Below are 17,082 nucleotides of genomic sequence, written 5' to 3' on the forward strand. Positions count from 1 at the left end.
TGATCAATGGTTTGTTACCGATCTGAGGTTAAAAACCATAGATACATTCCTCTCTGAATCACAGTTAGGAGAGGCCGCCACTTTCACATCCCCTCCTACATATGATTTGTAACAAATTTCTTACTGTCACATGTTTCAATGACCACATCAGCAGTCGGTTTCCTTATCTGTCATTACATCAGATCACTGTACGAATTCATTTTTTTGCCCTTTTTTATATACTACCCTCTAACCCACATATTTTCTTTCAGGGACCTATATTTTATGACACGCTTCGCAATTAACTATTGCGCACATTAACACAAACCCCAAATGTTATCAGATACATTTATTTCTACTATAATATGAGTAATGCTACAGCTACATGTGTAGTGTATTAAAACCGGTGCCTTTTCGACAATCCTTTTATGTTTATATCCTTGTTGTGGGTCTTTTTTGGGATGGCTTTTATTTTGTATTTAGTAATACCGTCCCCTAGCCAAAGGGAGGAAGGATTTGTACGTTTCCCTTGCTTTCCTTACCAGACGGTGATGCTAAAGATATCTCAGAAGCACTGCTTTGGTTTGAGGCGTGGTCAGAGGAAGGTTTTGCGAATCGTAACTGCAAAGACCCATATGTCATGTTTCTTGGGTTAAAGGGCAGGCACACATGACAGGCAGGCATTTACAGGCAAACTGCAGACAATCTGTGTATGCACGCAACGCAAGCAGTCACTGCATCAGGCAAAATAGGCAGATTCAACGGAGGTAGGCAGACTGGCAAACCAGACAGAATAATATAGAAAACAGTTGGGTTTTCAAAAAATTGAGGAGTGTTGGTATTGCAGACATTTACTGCAGACGTTGAAGCAGGCTACCGTGGCAGACATTGGATGGAGACATTCTCTGCTTGTACATACTGCAGAGAGTACTAAATTGCTGGTAAACTGCTGCCGTGAAGAGGAGGAAGGAAGGAGGAGCATTGCCCCCCCCCAATGTGGTGGCACAGGGGAGTGGAGTGGGGTTCTCGTGAGCCCGCGGCTTTGGCGGTCCTTAGCTCCTGGGCCCACAGCACCTCCAACCAGCATCCTGCCCAGCAGCAGGCACCAGAGAGGGTCTGGAACACGGTCAGAAAACAGCCCCCGGTGAGAGCATCGAGTGACAGCAACGGTGACTGGAGTGCCTGTGGCAAGCGGGACACACTAGGCTGCAGGCAGTTTGCTATGAGCAGAAGCAGCTGGCGTTAGGCCAGTGTGTGGCTCCTCGGATTGCAGCGGATTGCTGGACTAATTACAGGAGGCAGCCAGAAAGCGTGTCGTGGTGGTAGCGGCTTTGGCCAGGCTGAAAATCGTGCCGAATATAGTTTGAGAAGGAGCTAACCGAGACAGTTCTGGGAGCGGTGCGGTGTACGCCGTCATCTGCAAGATTGTGATAACACAGCATTACCCTGCACCCTATTAGTGATTTTGTGCATTGTTCTGAGCAGCCAGGAGGGTAAAGGACCACATAAGGCAGAAAACAGATGCTTGCACCTCATCATAAGTGCCCTTTATTTTTTGAATGAGCGGACGAGCCAGGAGGGTCTGATGAGGTTTTGTGTGACCCTAAAACTGGTAAAAATTGTGAAAATATAAAAGATTTTCCTAAAGACTGCTGATTTATGCTGTTGTAAACCTGTACTCCTGCAACTTTGCTGGTGCTACTAAGTCTTGCTACAGGTGCGGTGATTAAGGACAGTGCGGTTTCACCCCCTTTCGCAGTGAATCGGGATTGTGGGGAATCACCCAAAGAAGTGTGATAGCTGCCTTGGATATAAAAGGCCCAAAGAATTATAAGAACTTGTTTTCTCCTTTCTGTACTCCTAAACCTATGACTTTAAAGAAATTGCACTCAGCGCGCTTGCATATAAAAATGGAATCTAATCCCCTACGGAATAAGGCCAATTCGTACTTTGTGGGAAAAATAAAAGAACCTTCAGGTGTAGAATGATGCCACATCATCGGGCATGACATCTGGCATGGAGCCAAAATAAATCCTGTCGAGAGGGGGGGGGGGGGGGGGGGCTTTCAAGGGAGCCACGCTATGATGACAGTAGAATTGGGGGGAGGGGGTGCATATGGTACATACCCCCAGGAGGCCCTTTTGCAGAGAACCCAGGACCTGCCTGGAGTGCCTCAGTCTCCCTCATCTTAATTCTCCCCCCACGTACTTGTCAGTCCTTCCCCATCCACAGTGGCCCATGGAGGAACGCTTAAACCTTCCAAAGTTCTTCAGGAGATTTCTCCCCAATTGAGGGCTGCGGGGACTCCAGATATTGGGTTACGAGATTTCACTTTGCTCAATTTGGATCTAGATCTCTGTAGGAGGTATGGGTATCAGGATAAGGATTATCCCCCATCCTCTGGGGGTCCTTTATCTATGCTTCCACCGACAGGTTTGCATCTGTTTAGTAGCACTCCTTCCACTCATGATTCTGTGTAGTCTCACCTGTCTGTGACTCCAGCCTTGGATGTAAGCAGTAACTTGCCTAGTCAACCTCCACACCAGGAGGTTAAGTTTTCAACTTCCATGGTTAGCCTAGAAAATTAGCTTTCTTCGATTCTAAAACTTTTGGAGACATCTTTTAGGAGGTCTGATTGTATTCTTGATTCTGTGACAGCCACCCTGAAGGAAGTGACTAAGGAGAACAAAATTGGGAGTTTGAACCAAGGATTTTTGGTGTCATCGGGTGTCCCCCCCCGTTGTCATCGAGAGAGCCAGAGAACATAATTGTGCACTCATATGTGGACATTAGCACCCAGGCAGGAAAACCCTAGTGTAAAGAGATTATTGCTAAAGGGGTTTTGTTTGAAAGCCCAGTGGACTCTATATGTTTTATTCTTGACTTTTCCTCGGTTAAGAGTAAGCAGTCGGTAAATACTATTGCCGTTGAGCGGGACGTATGCCCAATATGCAAAGCATTGTCTAGCCAGAATAGTTCCATGGCCTCTCCTGATCCTCCACTGACAGTGAGAAAGAAAAAGACGAGGAAAAAAATTGAGAGGGATGAAAAAAACAATTTGAAGGATTCCTAAGAAAGGCAGAAGGAAAGTTAAATTTTCAGAAGTGATAGGTCCCCCGCAAAGATGCATGGTGGTTTCTTGCATGGTTACCCCTTCTCCCTCAGTGGTAGGGATTGAATGTGGGACCATAGGGGTAGCTGCCGGAGTTAGCGAGGGGGTCAGTGATTGAGTCCTTCAATGAACATCCTTCTGGGTCGCTACTTGCATTGAACCCGATGGCCCAGTCATTTACGTTCCCAAGTTTGAAGGAACATTTTAATGGCCTTGCTCCCTTGGAAGGAACCACTTTACCTGGTTGCAATGTGGATTCAGCTATAGTAGGTTTTATTCCAATCTTTGACGCAGATTTAATCTTGAATAGATCTACATTGTTTAATTGTTTTTTGTAGTCTGGCCCTTTGAGGTCAATTCAAAGTTGCGACATTGACCAGGTTTCTTTATGAGATTCTAAAGTGTGTTTTAAGTCAAGGATTACCTTTTGTTCTAAGTGATTGGCTAACTTGGTCCTACAAAATGCTGATTATTTACAGCGTCACGGTTTTGATGTTGTTCCGTACCTGGGTATGAAAAGAAATGGTGCTAGTGAAGAGACGCTAGTGGAAAGGGATAATGTATGTCATATATTCCATAATTCTCACAGTTTTAACTACCAGTATAAGCATAGGTCCCCGGCATATTTGCAGATCTTAGTTTTCTTGGGAGGGAATTGTAGGCAGGTGTCACTGCGGGAAGCATCAATTGCTTCCGATCAAAAATGTAAGGATGGTTTGGATGGGTGGGGCCGGCTACCGAGTGTCTTAAATCAGGCGCTGGGGTCTAGGTTCCTGCTGCAACCCCACAACTAGCATTGACCTAAAAGTTGTTTCATGTCACAGGGGTAAAGTATAGTAGGGAGAAGTTACATCTTCTCAGTTCTTTAAGTCCAGATTTGATCTGCCTCCAGGAGAATGTTGTGACAGGGATCTATTGTGGGATAAGTATTATGTTATAGATTGTAAGGCCACACCTTCCAGAAAAGGGCATGCTAAGGTGGGGCATTGCTTGTCTTATCAACTAAACTTAAGTGGAAGTTTGATTGTTACAAAGATCAGAGTAATTCTTTTATGTCTTTAACCTTTCATGTTCATGATGAGATCCAGGGTTCTACTCACCTGTTATTGGTCAATGCCTATATCCCGCCTCAAGCGGTCTATAGTGCTCTTTTGCAGACGGTTTTTACTTATATAAATAACGCTCTTGATAGCAAGCAACCCCCTCTGTAGTTCTAGTAGGAGATTTAAACTGCCACATATCAAATCATGTCTTGCTTCAAGTTCACGAGATAGAGAGAGGGGAAGCCCTGCAAATTCCGCCTAGTGTTTTTCTCCTTTTTGATAAGAACAAATAAGAGAGGCAAACTCCTACAAACGATTGTATCACAGCAAATGGGAGGTCTCTCTCTCAGATTCTCCAGCTTCATATATGCATGTTTTTCCATGGGGAAAAGCAATCTTAGATTACCTGGTGCTAGGTTAAACTTAATTTTCTTTGTTAAGTGATTTAAAGATCATGAATACCCCCGGTCAGTGACCATAGCCTGCTCGTATTCTCATTGGATCTGAACATGTTAACAACGGTGTCCTGGGAGTTGGACGGGCTAGTCTCCAATTTTCATAAAAAGACAGGGAGGACTCAGTGGGATCATAGAAGAATTTCAGATGTGTTCGAGATAACAGAATCTGCTCTTGTGAAGCTGGATATCTGGGAGGGTAATGACGTGGAACACTTTGCTCAGCTTATGAAGCAGCTGTTAATCAGATCTTCTATAGGATCCCCTAAAAGAAGATCTAAGGTGATTCTTTGTCCATTACTTGCATTGAATAGGGAAAAAAATCCTTGGTTAGGATTCAGTACTTAGTGTATTCTCCAAAAAGGAACTCATGGTTGCCCCTTTTAAAAAGCAGGAGGTGTCTGAAGGCTTGTCTCGTAAGGGACTCTTGGGATAGGCTTTCCATTCACCTGAGGGAAACCACAGTAAAGGGGCAGGCTAGACGTCTTTGGTTGGTGAAGGATGTGGGTCAAAAAAGCGCTCATCCCCTGCAGCCATAACTGAGGCTCGTTGGATTGAATTTATTTCCACCCTTTATGGATTAAATGGGATAGAAACTAACCAGCTCCTCGTAAGTGAGATTTCTCACTCTTATGATTTCCCCTCAGAAAAGGAGATAGAGCTGGCTACTCGACCTATACGCCTCTCTGCTGCAGTGGGTCCAGATGAATTACCCATCTCTGTAATAAAGCAGGATATTCGCTCGTGAAGTAAGATTCTATGTGTTGTTTTTAGAAGTTGCTTCTTAAACAGAAGTATACCCCCTTCTTGGACCGGAAGTATCATCTTGGCTTTATTTAAGAAGAGCGATCAAAATTGTCCTGCCAACTATCGGCATATCGATCTTCTGGATGCAGTGGGAACATTTTTTGCTAAATGTCTGCTATCTAGACTAACTGTATGAGCTGATGAAAACAATATCATTCTTCTGGAACAAACAGGGTTAAGACGTTAATATAGAACAATGGACAATAATGCAGCGCTTCAAGTAATCACTGAAAAGTACGTGAAAGAAAGAGGTGGAGCGATTTATGCTGCTCTTATTGATTTTTCTACAGCTTTTGACAAAGTGGATAGAGACTTGCTGTCTGGAAAGCTTGCTAATTTGAGTATGCCAAACATCTTACTTGAACTAGTGATTGCGCTTCACTCTTCTACTTGGTGTAGAATATTATTAGGGGGGGATAAAGGTCTGTCCCAAGAGATACCTACCTTGAATAGATTAAAACAAGGGTGTCTCTTGGCACCTCTGCTCTTCTCTTTATATATTTCAGATCTTCTTTCTTACCTCTCTTAGAGTGAGGTCTTTGCCCCGCAAATCGGTGGTAAATCTGTAGAGGGCCTATTATACCATGATGATATTATAATTTTAGATTCAACACCTAAAGGCTTAAATAATTGTCTCCAGTTTTTGTCACAGTACACGGATGCCCATTGTTTAACGGTTAATGCTTCTAAAAGCAAAATTATGTGCTTCCATGGAAACAAAAAAAATGAAGTTCCCTAATTTTCACTGGTCCCTAGGGGCTCAAAGGCTTGAAATTGTGAACTCATACTTTCTTGGGGAAGATAATGTGTGGGAATCTCAGTGATAAGGCTCACCTAGAAAACAATAAATGTAAAGCTGGCTGCCAAGAAAGAGGTTTAGGGGCCTTGTATAGGGCTACTGGGAGGAGGGATTTTGTACATCTTTTGGCGGTCGATCGTGCAAAAGTTCAGCATTCCTCCCTTATCGTTCAGAACTGATTGATATTTCCAAGTGGGGGCTTTGAATTTGATGGAAAGAAAAAGTATTAGAAAACTCACTTCTATGAACTCGGCTAACTCTGTGGCGGCCTTAAGGTTGGAGATGGGGTTAAGAAGCCTTTTTGCTCAAGGTTTAGCAGGGATCGTACGCTGGGTTGCCTGCCTTGCTAGGAGTGAAGATAATACATTAAGGTCCTTGCTGAGGAAAGACATTCTGACGAATAATAACTGTAGGTCTATTATTTGTAGGATTTTTTTCCTATGCTTTAGAAATGCTGGAGTTAGACCGTAATCAGGTCTCGGCTATCACCTCTTCACAATTGAAAATCTGCTTGAAACAGGCTACGTGGTCTTTAAGTTTTCGAACAGATAAAGAAGGTTGTGCAAAAAAGAGCAGCTTTCTGAACTTGAACCTTGTAGACTCGAAACTCGCTGGTAAGTGTTGTAGGCAGGTGTTGTATGGAAGTTTGTTGTTGAGTTTTACTTGCGGGCAGACAATGCAGAAGACAAGTATTGGAGGCAGACACGTCTGGTAGGCATTAGCTGTTGGCAGGCATTGCCTGCAGGCAGAGAAGCATTGTAAACAGGCAATCAGACTGGAAGAACAAATAGCACAAGAGTGCGGGTTGCAGAGCTGGCTTTAACTTCTACTCAATCGCCACCCTGGAATTAATAACACCAAATATTAAAAACACTCCTTGAAAGAAGTGGTCGCATTCCCTAGTGCAGGAGGGGTTACAGTCAGTCCTGACAATATGTATCTGAATCTTAAAGTGTATTTGTCCAGGTAGTAATTACCAACTCAAAGGGAACCAACCAAAAGTCTTATTCTTTTGATCGTATATAGAAAATGTGTATCTTTGCGTGTGACATGTTTATATCTGTATATTTTGTTTACACTATTACATTTGCACTCCTACAACAGCACGTTTGTTACCTGTGATGGCTGAGGAGCGATGACCACTCAACCTCGTTCAACAGCTCGGCCAGAGATTCACTTTCCTTATCATTGAGTGAAAAACATACGTCTTCAGTTAGTAGTATAAAGGTTTTCAGCGAGTCATCCCTCTTACAGGTACTGAGTCACACCCCTCAGTGGTACTGAAATGTGCACAGTTATCCCTTAGTCAACTGTGGGGAAGGGAGGTATTTACAATCTTTACAAGTCTGTGCTAGGCTTGTTAGGGGAGTTAAAAACTGGCAAACATGTGGCAGGCTTGTTACTAAGGCGAATCTCGGTGCTGGTTCAACATCCTGTGATTCCGGGCAAATTACTTAATCTCCCCTTGCTACCAAAACTGGGAATCATATAAAGCGCTGTAATACCTTTGTGTCGAGTTTGCACTTTGTAAAAGTGTAAAAAATAAATAGAGAAATACTATGGGAAGCCGTTCATGTCAAAATTACAGCTCCCTATATAGGACACCTCCTGGAATGCATAGCGTGTTGCAAAATGAATATGACATACACCAGAATTAATATACTATGTGTCAAAATAAATATGATACCTGGCAGAGTGAATCTGACTTGAACCAAACCAAATATGAAACCAGCAAAGTGAATATGCTACTTAGTGATTAGTATGAATAACTCACACTCAGAATTTAATAAGAGATATACTGAAATATATATCACTTATACTGAAATAAATATGGCCCTCACAGTAAACAATAAAGCAATCACTAAAACACATACAATATTCGTCAAAAAGAATGTGACATTTCTTGAAATGACTGACATGCCAAGAGGAATATGACACACACTGGAATCAATATGACAGCTTGAAATGAATATAAGGTACTGAAATGAAAGTACATTATTCGGAAAGGAATATAATGTGCAATGAACATTACATTTATAAAAAAATGAATACGGTTTGCATTGAAAGTAATATGACACACATTGACATGATTATGATATGTGTTACAATTGGTATGAGTCATGTTAAAATCAATATCATGTGTTAATATGCATGAGACATCTATTGAAAGGAATATGGCACATGCTAAGATGAATAGGACATAAAATGAATATGAGCCCTTTTGAAATTAATTCAACATGACAAACTGAATATGACTAATGCCGACATTAAAATGAAACTTGTCAAACTGAATGTTATGCTTTGAAATCAATATGATACACAGACATGAATATTGCATATATTGAAATGAATTTGACCTATGCTGAAATGGATATGACCCATGTTAAAATTATAATGTCAGGTGTTAAGATGAATATGATATCCACCGACACGAATATACCATTCATTTAAAGCAATATGACATGTTAAGATTTATAAGAACCATTTTCAAATGAATATGACATCTGATGAAGTTGATATGACCCATATCAAAATTAATGACATTCATTAAAATTAATATGACACTTATTAAAATGGAAATGAAACTATATGAGATAAATATAGCATACTTTGAAATGAATAAAGCACATATTGAAATGAACACAAGCTATGTGTAAATTAAAATGGTCACTGTTTAAATATGGATTGCTTTGAATCGATGTTGATTTGCTTTACAATTAACAATACATATTGAAATTAATATTAAATATTCTGAAAGGATATGATATGAACACAAATTAATTAACTAAAATAAATATATGTTTTCAACTATGTGCTACATTTAGTTTTTGCCGGCTTTCGGACCCTGAGCACTTTACCACTGCTGACCAGTGCTAAAGTGCAAGTGCTCTCTGTCTAAATTGATCTGATGATTGGTTTATCCATGATTGGCATATTTGTTTTATCAGTAAGTCCCTAGTATAGTGCAACATGTGAGTATAGTGCAACATGTGTGACCAGGACCTGTAAATCAAATGCTACAATTGGGCCTGCAGCACTGATTGTGCCACCCACATGAGTAGCCTTGTAAACATGTTTCAGACCTGCTACTGCAGTGTCTGTGTGCAGTTTTAAACCTCCATTTCAACCTGCAAGTGCACCCAATTGCCAGGCCCAAACCTTCCCTTTTACTACATGTAATGTACCCCTAAGGTAGGCCCAAGGCAGCCCCATGACCAGGGTGCAGTGTATTTAAAAGGTAGGACATATACTGGGGTATTTTACATGTCCTGATATGAAATACTGCTGGAAGAAAGTACCATCTTCCTTCGCATTTTACCCGTATGTCAGTATGTTTTTGCCTGTCTCACTGAGATCCTGCTGGTCAGGACCCCAGTGCTCATAGTTTATGGCCTAATGTGTGTGTCTGTATAGTGCTGGACTGGGTCACTGAGGCTCTTCTAATCAGAACCTCAGTGCTTATGCTCTAACTGCTTTTAAATTTGTCACTGTAGGCTAGTGACTTCATTTACCAATTTCAATTGGCACACTGGACCCCCCCCCTAATAAGTCCCTAGTATATGGTACCTAGGTACCCAGGGTACTGGGGTTCCAGGAGATCCATATGGGCTGAAGCATTTCTTTTGCCGCCCATAGGGAGCTCAGACAAACTCTTGCACAGGCCTGCCATTGCAGCCTGCGTGAAATAGTGCACACACTATTTCACAGCCATTTTCACTCCACTTAAGTAACTCATAAGTCACCTATATGTCTAACCTTCACTTGCTGAAGGTTAGGTGCAAAGGCACTAAGTTTGAGGGAACCCTTGCACCATCAAAGGTGCCCCCACATAGTTCAGGGCCTTTTCCCAGGACTTTGTGAGTGCGGGGACGACATTACACACGTGCACTACATATAGGTCAATACCTATATGTACCTTCACAATGGTAACTCCGAATATGGCCATGTAACATGTCTAAGATCATGGAATTGTCGCCCTATTCCAAATCTGGTATTTTGGAGCCAATTCCATGCATCCTGGGGGTTCCAGCAAGGGCACCCAGTACTGCCAAACCAGCTCCATGAGGCTTGCACTGCAGCTACAGCTGCTGCCACCTCACAGACAGGGTTCTGCCCCCCTGGGGTCTGAGCAGCTAAGTCCCAGGAAGGCAGAACAAAGCATTTCCTCTGAGAGCATTGTGTTACACCCTCTCCCTTTGGAAATAGGTGTTACCGGCTGGGGAGTGGTAGCCTCCCCCAGCCTCTGGAAATGCTCTGAAGGGCACAAATGGTGCCCTCCTTTTATAAACCAGTCTACACCAGTTCAGGGACCCCCCCCTGTCCCCTGCTTTGGCGTGAAACTGGACAAAGGAAAGGGGAGTGGACACTCCCCTGTCCATCACCACCCCAGTGGTGGTGCCCAGAGCTCCTCCAGTGTGTCCCAGACTTTAGCCATCTTGCTTTGCAAGGTGTGGGGGCACTCTGGAGGGCTATGAGTAGCCAGTACCAGCAGGTGACGTCAGAGACCCCACCTGATAGGTCCTTACCTGATGAGGTAGCCAGTCCCCCTCTCAGGGATATTTATGGTCTCTTCTGTAGGTTCTCTTCAGATTCTGCTTGCAAGTTTTCTTCAGCAATCCTCTGCAACATCTACTTCACCCTCTGCAACTACTACTTCATCCTCTGACCTTGGATCAACCGCACCCTGCTCCAGGAACCGCTGTAACAGCAACAAAGTATCCACAAGGGATACTTTTCTTCGGCAATTTCAGCTCCAGCCAGCAACTGCAACAGTTTCCACGTTGTGCACGGTCTGGGGAATTCCTGTCTTCTCCCTGCACCAGAAGTACCGAAGAAATCTCCAGTGGAGTGACAGAGTCACTTCTCTGCTCCAGCAGGCACCTTCTAAGACGACGACCGTTTTTCTGGGACTCCTCTCCTTGGAACACAGGTGGTGGACCCCTTCGACACAGACTGTCCTAAGGTCCAGCTGTCCAAATTTAGAGGAGGTAAGAGCTTGCCTTCCCCATTTGTGACAGTACCCCTGTGCACCACGTCATCTTCACCTCCTGAGGCCTCTGTGTACTATTTGCAAGAATCCTTCATGCACTGGCCCAGGTCCCCAGCACTCTATCCTGCGATGCTCAACTCGCTGAGTTGTTCTCCGGTGGCGTGGGACCTTCTTTTGTAGTGCTGCAGCAACCGGAATTTCCACCTTCTTTGTCCCCATGTCCTGGGACCTCTGTGGGTGCTGCCTGGTCATCTGTGGGTTCCCTCCAGTGTTAGGAGCCCCCTCTGCATCCTCACTCCGAGTTGAGGCTCCCAGGTCCCTCCTGGGTCCAGGCAGCGCCATTTTGACACAATCCGCAACACTGCTTGAACCAAGGCTTGTTGAACTAATCAAGCGCAACAACTCGCCTGCATCCAACATCTCCACGTGGGACATCCTTTGCATCATGCAGGAACCCACAGCCATCTTCTTTGGTGCTCTTCAGCAGACTTTTTCCAACCGAAGAATCCTCTTTTGCACCATCTTCTAGGTTGGCAGGGGCTCCTGTCCTTACTGGAATCTTGTGCGACTTCTGGACTTGGTCTCCTCTCTTTACAGGTCTTCGAGGCCAGGAATCCACCATTTGTTGCTTGCAGTCTTGCTTGGTTCTTGCAATCTATTCACGACTTTGTGTGTCCTGAGGAAACTTGCAGTATTTTACTCCTACTCTCCTGGGCTCTGGGGTGGGGTATTTTGCCAACTTTTGTGGTTTTCTTACACTCCCAGCGCCCCTCTACACACTGCACTTGCCTAGGGGGGCAATTTGTGATTCGCATTCCACTTTCTTAGTATATGGTTTGTGTTGCCCCAAGGCCTATTTCTTCCTATTGCATTCTATGGTATTTTCTATTGTTTGCACTATCCTATGACTATTTACTTACCTGATTTTGGTGTCTAGTGTATATATAGTCTATAATACTAACCTCCAGAAGGAGTATTACCTCTCAGATAATTTTGGCCTTGTGTCACTAAAATAAAGTACCTTTATTTTTGGTAACACGGAGTATTGTCTTCTATTGTGTATAAGTACTGTGTAACTATAAGTGGTATTGCAGGAGCTTTACATGTCTCCTAGTTCAGCCTAAGCTGCTCTGCTACAGCTACCTCTATCAGCCTAAGCTGCTAGAACACTACTACATTTAACTAATAAGGGATAACTGAACCTGGTATAAGGTGTAAATACCCAAGGTACCCAATACAAGCCAGGCCAGCCTCCTATAACAGCTCACAACCCACAGCCACACACACCTCAGTCACCATACCCCCAGACACCACCACAACACCCACAGACACATCCACCACATTTGCTGTTGTTTTTCAATATCTGACTTTGTGGGAAGTGTTTGTCACCCAAGACAAGGGTAGATGTTCACTGTATGGATATGTGGGTGTTGATCCAGTTGGGGTGTCATTGCATTGTGTTATGCATGCTAGGGTAAGTATTTCATCAAGTGCTGGCCACTGTCAGCATGTATGGTGTAGATTTGTCCTCTGATATAGATTGTACTTTTGTCTCATGTGCCGGAGCTAGAGTTTTGTTTGTCCACACATGGAGAGCGTTAGAGTGTGGTAGTTTCCTTTGGATTTAGCTGACCATGTGTCCACTTTGATGTGTGCACCTTCCAGCTACATCATCTAGATGTCTGGACCATGCTGTTGCCGTTGTATGTGCTTTCTTGACTTGTGCTTACATATTTTGCAGCTAGGCATATCACTTGGCTCAAATATTGTTTGTCCCTGAAATACGTGAAGGATCAGTTCCTATGCAAATCCTGCTTTAGGGGCATATGCAACGTGAAATGTGTCCATGAATGCTCCTGATGTCGCCATCACTATTATGCAGGTATTGTTTGCATTGTGAGCTTTGGATATTTGTTTCACAACCTATTGTGCATCCCATTGACCTTCCATTGTGTTGCAATGTGGGTCCATCGATGAGCAGCACCTGCGGCAGGACGTGTGTGTGTGTGATGGGCTCCATGGCGGCACAGGTCATGTAACACTGCCTGCAGGTGAGTTGCTTCCTTTGTGCATTCCGTTTCCATCCGCTGGGTTGTGGTGGTTGGACTGCCACGGTCATGCTGGCTGTAGGCAACATCATAATGTTTCCATCTGAAACACTGGCTCCGTCGGCCTTTTTGGCCTGCCTAGCCGCTGCGGTGGTCTGCGCTGCCTGGTGGTGCTGGCGGGACTGCGGCAGTCTTTCCCTATGGGACTGCCAGCATCCTAATACTGTGGTCTGACTGCCAAGCAGATGGCGTTCACACCGCCGCCATGGTGGTGCACAAACCGCCAAACTCGTAATGTGACCCTTTGAGAATATGTAACATTGATTTCAATATGTAATATTAATTTTAAAGCAAATCAATCTAAGTTCAGAGCAAGCCATATTCATTTAAACATGGCTTGTGTTCATTTCAATATTTACCTAATTCTTTTCAAAGCACGTTACATTTATCTCACAGTGTCATTTTCATTTCAAAAAGTGTGATATTCATGTTACAGAATGTCATATTACTTTTGATGTGGGCCATATTAATTTCACCATGTGTGATATTCATTTCAAAGTGGCTCATATTCATCTTAACATGGGTCATATTCCTTTCTATGAACATCATTCATTTCAATGGATGTCATATTCACCTTAACACCTGTCATAATAATTGTAACATGGGTCATATTCATTTCAACATAGGTCATATTAATCTCAATATATGCAGTATCTATTTTGCTATGTATCATATCAATTTCAAAGCATAACATATTCATTTTGACTAGTTTCATTTTAATTTCAGCATTGGTCATATTCAGTTTAAGACATGTGGAATTCATTTCGGTGGAGCTCATATGTGTTTCAATGCATGTCATATTCATCTTAGCATGTGTCATATTTCTTTCTATAAACGTCATTCATTTCAATGGATGTCATATTCACCTTAACACCTGTCATAATAATTTTAACACAGGTCATATCCATATCAACATAGGTCATATTAATTTCAATATATGCAGTATTTATTTTGCTGTGTATCATATACATTTCAAAGCATAACATTCATTTTGACAAGTTTCATTTTAATTTCAGCATTGGTCATATTCAGTTTAAGACATGTTGAATTCATTTCGGTGGAGCTCATATCTGTTTCAATGCTTGTCATATTCATCTTAGCATGTGTCATATTTCTTTCAATGGATGCTTCATTCATATGAACACATCTTAATTTTAACATGAATCATATCCATTGCAACATATATCATAATCATGTCATTGTGTATCATATCACTTTTAATGCAAGCCATATTCATTGTGATAAATGTCATGATCATTTTAAAGTTACTCGTATTAATTTTAAAACATGTCAAATTAATTTCAATGAAGGTCATATTCATTTCAACTCATGTCATATTCATTTTAACAGATTATATTCTTTTCAATCAATGTGAAGTTTATTTCAATGGATGTCATATTCATATTAACACTTTTCATATTAATTTTAAAATGCAACTTATCAATTTTAACATATATCATTAATTTGAATGTGTATCATATTAATTTTAATGTGTCATAATAATTTCAAGGGGTGCCATGTTAATTTGAACAAATCTCATGTGAATTTCAGCTGTGGTCATACTCATTTGAAGGCATGTCAACTTCAATTCAATGGGATTGCATTCATTTCAACACAAGCCATATTCATTTTCAATCATCTCCTAATCATTTCTATGTGTTTCATATTCATTGCCATCTCGGTAATATTGATTTCAACACAATTCAAATTAATTGCAACATGTTTAATGTTCATTTCAATGTACATTGTATTAGTTTCAATGTGCATTGTTTTGTTTTCATAATATAATATATTCATTTCAATACTTTATATTATTTTCAATCTGCCATACTAATTTCAATGTAAATCATATTTCTCTTGGCATAAGTCAATCATTTCAAGAAATGCCCCATTCTTTTTGGTGAATATTGTGTTCGTTTCAGTGATTGCTCTATTGTTTACAGTGAGGGCCATATTAATTTCAGTATGATTTATATATATTTCAATACATTTCATATTCAATTTGGTGTGTGTGTTATTCATATTAATCACTAAGTAGCATATTCATTCTGCCAGGTTTCATATTTGTTTTGGTTCAATTCAGATTCACTCTGCCAGGTATCATAATTATTTTGACACATGGTACATTCAATCTGGTGTGTGTCATATTCATCTTGCAGCACCTATACATTTCAGGAGGTGTCCAATATGGGGAGCTGTAATTTTGACATGAAGGGCTTCCCATAAAATACCGCCATGAGAGAGAACAAACCAAATCGTTCAACATGAAGCACGGCGTGCGTGAAGTGGCCGTCGTTCTGTCACAGAAGAGGCAAATTAAAAAAATAGCACGCACAAGGGAACCTAAATTAAAAAAAGAGTAAGAGTAAAAGGGGCAGTCCTCTTGGGAGGTTACAAAAGTGCACAAGGAGGGAGTAGTAACCATCTGCACCAATCGAAAGCAGGAATTGAGGAAAGAATCACATGACCCAATTACAACAATGAGCGGAACTTAAAAGTTCGTATTCTAAATACAACACTTCTCAAAGCAGACCAAAATACGAGATGCAGTTTCACAGAAGACTGAATCACAAGAGTAAACTCCACCAGGATTGGATCAGTTGTTACAGCAAGCCATAAAGCAACCGAAATGGAGATGACCCAGATAAATGAAAGCCAGACCCACACATGTAGAATGTAACTCGGGGGGGCACACAAAACATAATTACAACTCTGTACCTGGCAATGCTTTGTGTTCAATAATGTAACATAACAGACTGTCATTAACTGCCAACAAAAAAATGATCACCTGCTATTTTGCCTTAATTCCAATACTTCAATAGCCCAAGGTGTGCTATAAAATCGGGACTAACAATGTTAAACTTTGAGACACTTAAATTCCGATCCACCAGATAGTTCTTGTTTTTCACAACACAATACTGTGTGAAACTACAGGGCTGGAGGTGCAGGATTGGTGCTAAAATACCCCTAGCCCCATGGTATTCCCCCAAAACAGGAGCCATTGTTTTTTTCCCAATCCACAAATTACTGGGACTGCCGGTAAAAGTAATTCCAGGGTGGGGAAATAAGGGAATTTTAACGTGCAGCTCATAATGAGAACCCAAATGGATGACATATTTCAACCAAACAATTCTCAAATGGTTTCTACATGCAAGTGCCTGTAACTAATTTTCAACAATAACCTAAACACATTCTTATCTTGTAACTACATGCTAGACCTGGAAAGTTGTCCCATAGCTCTGCTGCCTTAATAGAGACCCAAAGTGTCTTAGTTTGATATACTCTGGGTGCACATCTAGTAGACAGCTTTTCAAATTATGCATGACACGTGAAATCCATTGATAAATTGCTTCTAAGGTAGCTTAAGGTGAAATTATTGCCATAACTTATCCTGAAATCATAAATGTTTTCCTTTTTCTGTTTTTAGCTCAATAAGACACAATAAACTAATAAATAACTGAGAAAATTATTAACTGCGTTCATGCAATCAAATATTCTGTTTGGGACTACTAGAATTTAAGTTGATTGAGAAATCTGTACAGTATCAATGAAAGCAAAGGCCTGCAGGCTACCTAATTCCAATTTAAATACAAATTTATTTAAAACAACAATATGATAGAAATTAATTGAAATGGCGGCAATTAGGTGCACATGGTGCAGTGAAAAAGTTACCACGTACTCGGCTATACACAGTGTAAAAAATGGCACACAGAAGAGTTCTCATTTTTACAAAACAAGGTAAGCGGATCAGCTTAACTAATTTGAACAGACAGTTTTATATGCCAAAAG

The 17,082-nt window shown here is 41.6% G+C and overlaps 1 protein-coding gene across 1 annotated transcript in view; it reads right to left on the bottom strand.

Moving 5' to 3' along the window:
• Window positions 1-17,082, bottom strand: part of VDR (vitamin D receptor) — an 817,725-nt gene that overhangs the window by 530,273 nt on the left and 270,370 nt on the right. The window lies entirely within an intron of this gene.

This window comes from Pleurodeles waltl, chromosome 4_2 (genome assembly GCF_031143425.1).
Source record: "Pleurodeles waltl isolate 20211129_DDA chromosome 4_2, aPleWal1.hap1.20221129, whole genome shotgun sequence".
NCBI lineage: Eukaryota > Metazoa > Chordata > Amphibia > Caudata > Salamandridae > Pleurodeles > Pleurodeles waltl.